This window comes from Lynx rufus, unplaced genomic scaffold, assembly GCF_022079265.1.
Source record: "Lynx rufus isolate CCGP_SWC_20201006 ecotype Redwood Valley unplaced genomic scaffold, mLynRuf1.p SCAF_30, whole genome shotgun sequence".
Taxonomy (NCBI): domain Eukaryota; kingdom Metazoa; phylum Chordata; class Mammalia; order Carnivora; family Felidae; genus Lynx; species Lynx rufus.
Genome location: NW_025814846.1, coordinates 5,065,062 through 5,077,815, shown reverse-complemented (window position 1 = coordinate 5,077,815; position 12,754 = coordinate 5,065,062). Strand labels below are relative to the sequence as shown.

The 12,754-nt window shown below is 36.6% G+C and overlaps 1 pseudogene; it reads left to right on the top strand.

Annotated features, from left to right (window-relative positions):
• The first annotated feature begins 1,758 nt into the window (after positions 1–1,758).
• On the top strand, positions 1,759–3,652 carry LOC124521547 (RNA-binding protein EWS-like; annotated as a pseudogene).
• The last annotated feature ends 9,102 nt before the right edge of the window (positions 3,653–12,754 follow it).

The following is a 12,754-nucleotide window of genomic DNA, read 5'->3' as shown; positions in this document are numbered from 1 at the left end:
GCATTAATACAGAAACATCTGCAGGAGGTGGTGCTGCACGGACACTTGCTACCTAACCTGCTAGCAGTGTGCCATGCCTACAACTTCTGAGAACTTTTCCACTCCAAGCCTGCTTGCCTTAGCTCTGAGCTCAGAGCAAATTTTGTTAAAGGTATTCATGTACTGTGCCCAGCAACAGGATGCACAGCTGCTGCGATTCAGCACACTCAACCACCATACATAGCCCAGCTGTACACCCCCAGCCACCTTCATGCACCTGGCCCAGCTATGCTCTGTCATCATTGTGCACCGTGCCCAGCCTCAAACCCCAAGCCACCCAGGCACACAGCCCCCACCCACCACAGCCCTTTGGGTGATCCATCATAGGAATAGTGGCCCAACACAAATTTTGCTAACATAGTCGCCTGCCTCACAAAATCCCCTGGTGTGCACACCACCTTAGAGTTGGCCTGCCTTGGTCCCACTAACACCACAGGTAACTAACACAGCCTACAAAAAGCACAGAGTCAGTTGTAGACAATTGCACTGAAAGGAAAAGTGACTCAGAAACAACAGCAGGACATTAGCAACACACATAGGATATGTGCTACTGAAAAGCCAGGTTTTGGTGAATAGGGGACACTGCACTGCAGGGCACTCCAGGATCTTTTCTTCATAAAGTCACTACTTTCAAGAGCAAAAGACACAGATGATTTTCTTAACACAGAGAAACAGACACAGAAAGCCAGACAAAAATAAGAGACAGAGAAATTTACCCCAAATGAAAGAACAGGACAAGGCCACAGCCAGAGATCTAAGTGAAACATATATAAGTAACATGCCCAATGAAGAATTTAAAGCAAAAATCATAAGGAAACTCACTAGACTTGAGAAAAAAGTGGAACACATGAAAGAGACCCTTAACACAGAGATAAGGAATAATGTAGCTTAGATAAAAGGCTCAAAAAACAGTGAAAAACACATTTGATGGAATGAACAGTGGGATGGAAGGAGCAGAGAAATGAATTAGTGAACTAGACACAGAGTAATGGAAAGTGATCAAGGTGGACAAAAGAGAGAAAAAAAGAATTATGCAAAATAAGAATGGACTCGGGGAACTCAGTGACTCACTCAGATGTAACAATATATGTATTATAGGAGTCCCAGAAGAAGAAGAAGAGAGAAAAAGTAACTGAAAATTTAATTTAAGAAATAATATCTGAAAACTTGCCTAACCTGGGGAAGGAAACAGACATCCAGATCCAGGAGGCACAGAGAACTCCCATTAAAATCAAAAAAAGCAAATCTACATATAATGATAAAGAAAAAAAATTAAAGCATAAATACAAAAGAAGACAGTAACTTAGAAGGGAAATCTCTAAGGGTAGCAGGAGATTTTTCAACAGAAACTTTCCAAGCCAGAAGGGAATGCCATGATATATGCAGAGTGCTAAATGGGAAAAATCTACAGCTGAGAATACTCTATCTAGAAAGTCTGTCATTCAGAATAGGAGAGACAAAGAATTTTCCAGAGAAATAAAACCTAAAGGAGTTCTTGACCACTAAACCAGCCCAGCAAAAAATAATAAAGAGGACACTTTGAGTGGAAAGGAGACACCAAAAGTGACGGTATGAAGTTAGATAACACAAAAACAATAAAAATGAATGTTTCTGTAAAATAAGTCAAGGAACTCACAAAATAAAGGAATGGAAAATATGACACCATAGGAAAAGCTAGAAGGAGAAGGATGTAGGGAGAACAAGAAGGAAGAACAGAAAATGACATCCACGGATTATAGTACCTACAGCCAAGCTGCAGCCCAGCAGGGCTACGGTGCTTAAACTGCCCAGCTCACCCAATATATATACTGACTGCTGAGACATATGGGCAGTAAAGTTATGGAACCTATGGACAGCTCGCTGATGTCATCTATACCCAGGCTCAGACTACTGTGACATATGCCAGACCACATATGCAACTTCTTATGGACAGTGTCCCACTGGTTATATTACTCCAACTGCCCCCCAGGCATAGTCAGCCTGTCCAGGGTTATGGCACTGGTGTTTATGATAACACCTCTGTTATGGTCACTACCATCCAGACCTTCTATGCAGCTCAGTCTGCATATGGCACTCAGCCTGCTTACCCAGCCTATGGGCAGCAGCCAGAAACCACACTTGCAGTATTGTAGCAAACCTGCTAAAACTAGTCAACCTCAATATAGCACAACCATCCCAGCCTAGGATATGAACAGAGAAGCTACAGTTATCCCCAGGTACCTGGGAGCTACCCAGGCAGCCAGTCATGGCACCACCGTCTTATCCTCCTACCAGATATTCCTCTACACAGCCAACTAGTTATGAGCAGAGCAGTTACTCTCAGCAGAACACCCATGGGCTGCAAGCAGATATGGACAGCAGGGTAGCTATGGTCAACAAAGCAGCTATGGGCATCAGTCAGCCACTAGTTAACTACTGCTAAACTGGATCCTACAGCCAGTCTTAAAGACAATATAGCCAACAGACAATCAGCTAAGGGCAGCAGAGTTCATTTCAATAGGACCACCCCAGTAGCATGGGTGTTTATAGGCAGGAGCCTGGAGAGTTTTCTAGACCAGGAGAGAACCAGACCATGAGTGGCCCTGATAGCTAGGGCAGGGTAAGAGAGTGATTTGATTATGGAGGCATGAGCAGAGGCAGACAGAGAAGAGGACATGGTGGAATGAATGTGCTGGACAGCAAGATGTCTTCAAAAAGCCTATGGACCCATGGAGGAAGGACAAGACCTTGATCTAGGCCCACTAGTAGATACAGATGTAGACTCTGATAATAGTGCAATTTTTGTGCAAGTTTTAAATGACATTGTGACTCTAGATGATCTGGCAAACTTATTTAAGTAGGTGTGGAGTTGTTAAGATAAATAAGGAAACCAGACAACCCATGATCCATATCTACTTAGACAAGGAAACAGGAAAGCCCAAAGCAATGCTACAGTATCCTACAAAGACCCACCAACTAGTGAGGAAACTTAAGGTTTCTCTTGCTCAGCAGAAACCTCCCATGAACAGCATGCAGGGTGGTATGCCTCTCTTGAGGGTAGAGGGACGCTGCTGCCACTCTGGGGAGGTCCACAGGGCCCAGAAGTTCCTGAGGGCCCCATGGATAGCATGGGAGGCTGTGGAAGAAACAGAGGTGGCTTTCCCCCAAGAAGGCCCCAGGATTCTCAGACCCATCCAGAGGAGGAAACGTCCAGCACCATGCTGGAGACTGGCAGTTTTACAATCTGGGATGTAAAAACCAGAATATTACCTGGAGAACAGGATTCAACCAATGTAAGGTCCTAAAGGCTGAAGGCTTCCTTCTACCATCCTTTCCACTTCCAAGTAGCAACCATGGCACAGGCAGCCCTGGTGGCATGACTGGGAGGAATAGGTGGCTTCATTGACCATGGTGGTCCAGGTGGAATGTTCAGAGGTGGCCAAGATGGCCAGGACATGGACTGAAGTAGGTTTGGTGCAGGAACACGAGGTGGCCCTGGTGGACCCATGGACCTTTGATGGAACAGATGGGAAGAAGATGAGGTGGGCATGGAGGACCTGGAAAAATGGAAAAAGGCAAGCAATATCAGAAACACAGAAACAGACCCTACAGAGACCCTGCAGAGCTGCATTGACTGTAAGATTTATTTTTTTAAACAGAAAATGTTTTAAATTTATGATGGCCACAACATTATGATTATTCCTTGTCTATACTTTAGTATTTTTCACCATTTGTGAAGAAACATTAAAGTAAGTTAAATAATAGTATGTCAAGTTTTCCCCCCTTCTTTTAAAGATAGTTGTTTAAGACTAAACAATGGGAACCCCTTGTGAGAATGCTCAGTATCATTGTGGAGAACCAAGAGGGCATCTAACTGTAACAATGTTAATGGTTGTCATGTTTTTTTTTTACATAAAATTCCAAATGTTCATTAAAAAAATATGATAACATACACCTAAAACATGCAGAGAAGAAGAATAAATAATAGGTTCAAACTTAAATGACCATTAACTTAATGTAGACTGCTATGTGCAGAAGAAGCTATATACAAATCTAATGGTGCCCAGAAACCAAAGCCACTAATAAATATGCAAAGAATAAAGAGAAAGAAATCCAAATATATCACTAAAGAAAACCAGGAAACAAAAACAAAGAATCCAAGAAAATCTTCAGCAACAATTACAGCACAAACAATAAAATGAAAATAAGCACATATCGATCAATACTTTAAATGTAAATGAACTAAAAGCTCCAATCAAAAGACATAGGGTGATAGATTACATGCAAAAACAAGAGCCATCTATATAGTACCTATAAGATACTCATTTTAGACCTAAAGATACCTGCAAATTGCAAGTGAGGGGATGGACAAATATCTATCATGCAAATAGATGTCAAAAGAAAGCCAGAGTAGCAATATTTATATCAGACAAAAAGATAATTTAAAGCAAGCAGTGTAACAAAAGACAAAGAAAAATATTATATAATAATAAGGGGGATAATCCAACAAGAAATATAACAATTATAAACATTTTGCCCCAATATAGGAGAATCCAAATACATAAAACATCTCATAATAAACATAAAGGAACTAACTGATAATAAGACAATAATGGGCTGGTCATCTAAACAAAATTAATAAGAAAACAATGGCTTTGAATTAAATAATGGAACAGATGGACATAAGAGATATATTAAGAACATCCCATTCTAAAACAGCAAAATTCACATACTTTTCAAACTTTTCAATTCTCCATAATTGATCACATATTAATCCATAAAGCAAGTCTTAATGAATTCAAGAAAATCAAAGTCATACCATGCATCTTTTCTGAACAAAGTGCTATGAAACTAGAAGTCAATCACAAGAAAAGATCTGGAAAGACCACAAATACGTGGAGGCTAAATAACATGATATTAAACATTGAAATAACATACTACTAAACAAATGAAAATGAAAATATGAAAATACCATGGTTGAAGACCTTTGGGATGCATCAAAAGTGGTTCTAAGAGGGGAGTGTATAGCAATAAAGGCCTACATCAAGAAGCAAGAAAAATGCCAAATAAATAACCTAACCTTACACCTAAAGAAGGTCGTAAAAAACAAACAAACAAAATGTAAAACAAGCAGAAGGAAATAGTAAATATTAGAGCAGAAATAAATGATACAGAAAATAAATACAATAGAACACATCAATGAAACCAAGAGTGAGTTCTTTGAAAATAAAATTGATAAACCTCTAGCTAGTCATATCAAGAAAAGAAGAGAGAGGAATCAAATAAATAAAATCACAATGACAAAGGAGAAATAACAACTAAGCCTACAGAAATACAAATAATTGTAAGAGAATATTATGAAAAACAATATGCCAACAAATTGTACAAACTAGAAGAAATGTACCAATTCCTAGAAACATATCAACTACCAAAACTGAAACAGGAATAAATAGAAAATTTCAACAAACAATAACCAGCAAATAAATTTAATCAATAATCAAAAAAAGTCCCAAAAGATATAAGTCCAGGAACAGATGGCTTCACAGGGAAATTTAACCAAACATTTAGATAAGAGTTAATAGTTATTCTTCTCAAACTATTCCAAAAGAAAAAAAAGGAAGAAAAACTTCCAAATTCATTCTAGCAGGCCACCATTTTTCTGATACCAAAACCGGATAAATACACTAGTAAAAAAGAGAACTACATGACAATATCTATGATTAACTTAGATCAATAATCCTTAATATATACTATCAAACTGAATCCAAAAATATGTTACAAAAGTCATTCACCACAATCAAGTGGGATTTATTCCTGGATTGCAAGTGTGGTTCAATATTCAAAAATCAATCAGTGTGAAACATCAAATCAACAAGAGAAAGGATAAGAACCATGCGATCATTTTAACAGATGCAAAAAAACCATTTGACAAAGTACAACATCCATTCATATGAAAACCCTCAACAAAGTAGATTCAGAACGAAATTACCTCAACATAATAAAGGACATATAGGAAAAACCCACAGTGAACATCAAACTCAATGGGGAAAAACTGAGAACTGTACCCCTAAAGTCAGGAACAAGACAAGTATGTCCAATCTCATCACCTTTATTCAACACAGTACTGGAAGTCCTAGCCACAGCAGACAACAAAATGAAATAAAAAGCATCCAAATTGGTAAGGAAGAAGTAAAACTCTCACTATTTGCATATGACCTGACACTATATGTAGAAAACGTGAAAGACTGCAACAAAAAAACATTTTTGAACTGCTAAAGAAATTGGGTAAATTCACTGTATAGAAAATTAATGTGCAGAAGTTTGTTGCATTTCTATACACTAATAATGAAAGAACACAAACAGAATTTAAGAAAACAATCCCATTTACACTATTCATAACAGTAAATTCAAATGGACTAAAGATCTAAATATGAGTTCTGGAACCATAAAAACCCTAGAGAAGAACCTAGGTAGTAACCTTCTTGACAACAGCAGTATAAACTTCTTTCTAGATATGCCTCCTGAGGCAAGGGGAAAAATAGCAAAAAACAAAAACAAAAACAAAAACAAACAAACAAAAACTATTGGGACTTCATCAAAATAAAAACCTTCTGCACAGTGATGGAAACAATTAACAAAACTAAAAGGTATCCTATGGAATGGGAGAAGATGTGTGCAAATGACATACCTGATAAAGGGTTAGTATCCAAAATATAGAAAGACCTTATAAAACTCCTCACGCAAAAACTAAATAATCCAGTTAAAGAATGGGCAGAAGACATGAATAGACATTTTTGCAAAGAAGATACACAGATAACCAACAGACACATGAAAAGATTCTCAACATCACTGATCATCAGGGAAATACAAATCAAACCTATAATATCACTTCACACCTTCCAGAATGACTAAAATTAACAAGAAACAACAGGTTTTGGTGAGCATGTGGAGAAAAGTGAACCCTCTTACACTGTTGGTGGAATGCAAACTGATGTAGCCACTCTGGAAAATAGTGTGGATGTTGCTCAAAAAGTTGAATATAGTACTAACCTATGATCCAGTATTTGCACTAGTAGGTACTACCAAAAGAATACAAAAACACTAATTTGAAGGGATACATGCACCTTGATGTTTATAGCACCATTATCTACAAAAGCCAAATTATGGAAACAACCCAAATGTACATCAATTGATGAATGGATAAAGAAGTGACATAGATATAGGTAGATATAGATATAGATATAGATATAGATATAGATATAGATATTATGAGTAATAGTGTATATTACTCATGCTACATTTTCTTTATTCATTCATCAATCCATGGACACTTGAGCTGTTTCCATAATTTGGCTTTTGTATATGCATGTATATGTATATGCATATATACAATGAAATATTATTCAGCCATAAAAAGGAATGAAATTTTGAAATTTGCAAGGGCATGAATGGAGTTAGAGGGTATAATGCTAAGTAAAGTAAATCAGTCAATTACCATATGAATCCACTCATTTGTGGAATTTAAGAAATGAGCAAAGGGAAAAAGAGAGAAAGAAAACAAGTAACAGACTCTTAATTATAGAGAACAAAGAAAAGGTTTATGAGAGGGCAGGTGGGTAGGGGTATTGGTCAAATAGGTGATGAGGATTAAGGAGTGCATGTGTCATGATGACCACCAGGTGATAGGGATTTATTTAATCACTATACTGAAACTAATAAAATTGAAACTAATAAAACTGCATTTTAACCAGCTGTAATTTAAATTAAAATTTTAAAAAACAAGTAGAAAAGGAGGGAATGGATGAAATAGATAATGGGTAATAAGAGTACACTTATCTTGATGAGCACTGAGTAATGTATAGAATTGCTGAATAATTATACTGTACACCTGAAACCAATATAAAACTGTATGATAATTTCCTTCAATGAAAAATAGTCCTAGGATTCTAAAAAAAATAGCGAAAGTATGAAATGACCCCGTGTCCACCTATTGATGAATTGATAAAAAAGATGTGGTATATAAGCACAATGGAATGTGACATTTAAGATGGGGTCTTGTAACAGGAAACAACATTGCATAAAATCTAATGAAATCTGAATAAACTATGGACTTTAGTCAATAACAATGTATCAGTATTTGTTCATTAATTGTAACAAATGTACCTTCTTAATGTAAGATGTTAATACTAACAGACTATAATAGGAACAAGATATATAGTAACTCTTTATACTATCTTCACAATTTTTCAGTAAATCTAAAACAGTTTTAAAAATAAAGTCTAGGGGAATCAGGGGGTATATGGGAAATCTGTACCTTCTTCTCAATCTTGCTGTGAAACTAAAATGCTCTTTAAAAAGTCTATTAATTTTTTTAAAAAAATAAAGTCTATTAAAAATTAAGTTAACCTAAACCCACAAATGAGTCCTCCTCATTGAAACATATATGATGTGCCCAGATTTTATAAAGGGCAGTAAGGTACAGTGCCTATCCTAAAGGAACTTACAATAAAATGAAACAGAAACATGATCCATATAATATAAGGCAGATTATGAAAAATTCTAGGTGTCCCCATATTTGAGAGATAATACGAGAGAACTGTGAGACACAGGATTCAATAATGTCTATACTTCTCGGAACGAGAATGAGACTAGCATCTTGGACAAGGGGAAGATAAAACTAATTAACTGATACCTATTAATACAAAATGAGGTAAAGAAAAGAAAACTAACAAAAATGTGTCTTTGGAAGAGCAAAACTCAAGTTGTAAGTTATTATTATTTTTTTTTTTTGCAAAGGGACTATAGCATATCTCTAGAAAGTCTATTAGTACCTTTTGTCTTAGTCATCTTAATTGCCAAAGAAATACTTGTTATTTTTTAAATTATTTTATTATATTTTGTTTTTATTACAGTGTAGTTAACATACAGTGTTATATTAGTTTCAGGCATACAATATAGTGATTCAACAATTTCATACATCACCTGGTGCTTATCACACCAAGTACACTCAACCCCATCACCTATTGCAACCATCCCCATACTCCCTCACCTCTGGTAACCATCAGTTTGTCTCTATAGTTAAGAGTCTGCTTCTTGGTTTCTCTCTCTCTCTCTTTCTCTCTCTCTCTCTCTTTTTTTTTTTTTTTTTTTGCTCATTTACTTTGATTCTTAAACTCCACATGTGAGTAAAATCATACAGTATTTGTCTTTCTCTGACTGATAGATTTTCTTTAGCATTATAATTCCTAGCTTCATTCATGCCATTGCAAATGGTAATTTTTCATTCTTCTTTATGACTGAATAATAATTACATACACACACACACGTGTGTGTGTGTGTGTGTGTGTGTGTGTGTGTGTGTGTATGTAAAATTATACACACACACACATATACGTACTACTTCTTCCTTATTTGTTCATCAATCGATGGACACTTGGGCTGCTTTCACAATTTGGCTATGGTAAATAATGCTTCAATAAACATAGGGGTATGTGTATCCCTCTGAATCATTGTTTTTGTATTTTCTGGGTAAATTCCCAGTAGTGCGATTACTGGATTGTAGGGTAGTTCCATATTTAACTTTGTAAGGAGCCTCCATACTGTTTTCCAGAGTGGCTGCACCAGTTTGTATTCCAACCAACAGTTCCCCTTTCTCCATTGCTTGCCAACATGTGTTCCTGTGTTGTTGAATTTACCCATCTGACAAGTGTCAGCTTATATCTCATTGTATTTTGATTTGTATTTCCATGATGGACAGTGATTTTGAGTATCTTTTCATGTGTCTGTTGGCCATCTGTATGTCTTCTTTGGAAAAATGTTTATTCATGTCCTCTGCCCATTTTTAATTGGATTACTCATTTTTGGGGGGAATTGAGTTTTATAAAATCTTCGTATATTTTAGAAACTAACCCTTTGTCAGAGGTCATTTGCAAATATCTTTTCCTATTCTGTAGGTTGCCTTTTAGTTTTGTTGTTTCCTTCACTGTGCAGAAGCTTTTTATTTTGATGAAGTCCCAATAGTTTATTTTTGCTTTTTCCCCTTGCCTCAGGAGACATATCTAGAAGGAAGTTGCTACTGTCAACGTCAAAGAGGTTATTGCCTGTGTTCTCCTCTATGACTTTTAAGGTTTCAGGTCTCACATTTAGGTCTTTAATCCATTTTGAATTTATTTTTGTGTATGGTGTAATAAAGTCTTCGAATTTTATTCTTCTGCATGTAGATTACCACTTTTCCCAACACCATTTTTTGAAGAGACTCTCTTTTGTCCATTGGGTATTCATTTCTGCCTTGTAGAATATTAATTGACCATATAATTGTGGGGGTATTTCTGAGCTTTCTATTCTGTTCCATTGATCAATGTTTGTATTTTAGTGCTAGTACCATACTGTTTTTATTACTATAGTTTTGTGATACAGCTTAAAGTCTGGAATTGTGATATCTCCAGCTTTGATTTTCTTTTGCAAAATTATTTTGTCTATTCAGAGCATTTTGGGTTCAAAAAATGTTAGGATTTTTTGTTCTAGCTTTTGAAAAATCCTCTTGGTATTTTGATAGGAATTGCATTAAATTGATTGATTTAGGAAGCATAGACATTTTATTTTACTTTATTTCATTTTATTTTATTTTATTTTATTTTATTTTACTTTATTTTATTTTATTTTATTTTATTTTATTTTATTTTATTTTATTTTCAATATATGAAGTTTATTGTCAAATTGGTTTCCATACAACACCCAGTGCTTATCCCAAAAGGTGCCCTCCTCAATACCCATCACCCACCCTCCCCTCCCTCCCACCCCCCATCAACCCTCAGTTTGTTCTCAGTTTTTAAGAGTCTCTTATGCTTTGGCTCTCTCCCACTCTAACCTCTTTTTTTTTTCCACCCCCTCCCCCATGAGTTTCTGTTAAGTTTCTCAGGATCCACATAAGAGTGAAACAATATGGTATTTACCTTTCTCTGTATGGCTTATTTCACTTAGCATCACACTCTCCAGTTCCATGCATGTTGCTACAAAGGGCCATATTTCGTTCTTTCTCATCGCCACGTAGTACTCCATTGTGTATATAAACCACAATTTCTTTATCCATTCATCAAGTTGATGGACATTTAGGTTCCTTCCATAATTTGGTTATTGTTGAGAGTGCTGCTATGAACATTGGGGTACAAGTGCCCCTATGCATCAGTACTCCTGTATCCCCTGGGTAAATTCCTAGCAGTGCTATTGCTGGGTCTTAGGGTAGGTCTATTTTTAATTTTTTGAGGAACCTCCACACTGTTTTCCAGAGTGGCTGCACCAATTTGCATTCCCACCAACAGTGCAAGAGGGTTGCCGTTTCTCCACATCCTCGCCAGCATCTATAGTCTCCTGAGTTGTTCATTTTGGCCACTCTGACTGGCATGAGGTGATATCTGAGTGTGGTTTTGATTTGTATTTCCCTGATGAGGAGCGACGTTGAGCATCTTTTCATGTGCCTGTTGGCCATCTGGGTGTCTTCTTTAGAGAAGTGTCTATTCATGTTTTCTGCCCATTTCTTCACTGGGTTATTGGATTTTCGGGTGTGGAGTTTGGTGAGCTCTTTATAGATTTTAGATACTAACCATTAGTCCGATATGTCATTTGCAAATATCTTTTCCCATTCCGTTGGTTGCCTTTTCGTTTTGTTGGTTGTTTCCTTTGCTGTGCAGAAGCTTTTTATCTTTATAAGGTCCTAGTAGTTCATTTTTGCTTTTAATTCCCTTGCCTTTGGGGATGTACCAAGTAAGAAATTGCTACGGCTGAGGTCAGAGAGGTCTTTTCCTGCTTTCTCCTCTAGGGTTTTAATGGTTTCCTGTCTCACATTCAGGTCATTTATCCATTTTGAGTTTATTTGTGCGACTGGTGTGAGAAAGTGGTCTAGTTTCAACCTTCTGCATGTTGCTGTCCAGTTCTCCCAGCACCATTTGTTAAAAAGACTGTCTTTTTTCCGTTGGATATTCTTTCCTGCTTTGTCAAAGATGAGTTGGCCATATGTTTGTGGGTCTAGTTCTGGGGTTTCTATTCTATTCCACTGGTCTATATGTCTGTTTTTGTGCCAATACCATGCTGTCTTGATGATTACAGCTTTGTAGTAGAGGCTAAAGTCTGGGATTGTGATGCCTCCTGCTTTGGTCTTCTTCTTCAAAATTACTTTGGCTATTCGGGGCCTTTTGTGGTTCCACATGAATTTTAGGATTGCTTGTTCTAGTTTCGAGAAGAATGCTGGTGCAATTTTGATTGGGATTGCATTGAATGTGTAGATAGCTTTGGGTAGTATTGACATTTTGACAATATTTATTCTTCCAATCGATGAGCACGGAATGTCTTTCCATTTCTTTATATATTCTTCCATATTCTTCATAAGCTTTCTATAGTTTTCAGCATACAGATCTTGTACATCTTTGGTTAGATTTATTCCTAGGTATTTTATGCTTCTTGGTGCAATTGTGAATGGGATCAGTTTCTTTATTTGTCTTTCTGTTGCTTCATTGTTAGTGTATAAGAATGCAACTGATTTCTGTACATTGATTTTGTATCCTGCAACTTTGCTGAATTCATGTATCAGTTCTAGCAGACTTCTGGTGGAGTCTATTGGATTTTCCATGTGTAATACCATGTCAACTGCAAAAAGTGAAAGCTTACCTTCATCTTTGCCAATTTTGATGCCTTTGATTTCCTTTTGTTGTCTGATTGCTGATGCTAGAACTTTCAACACTAT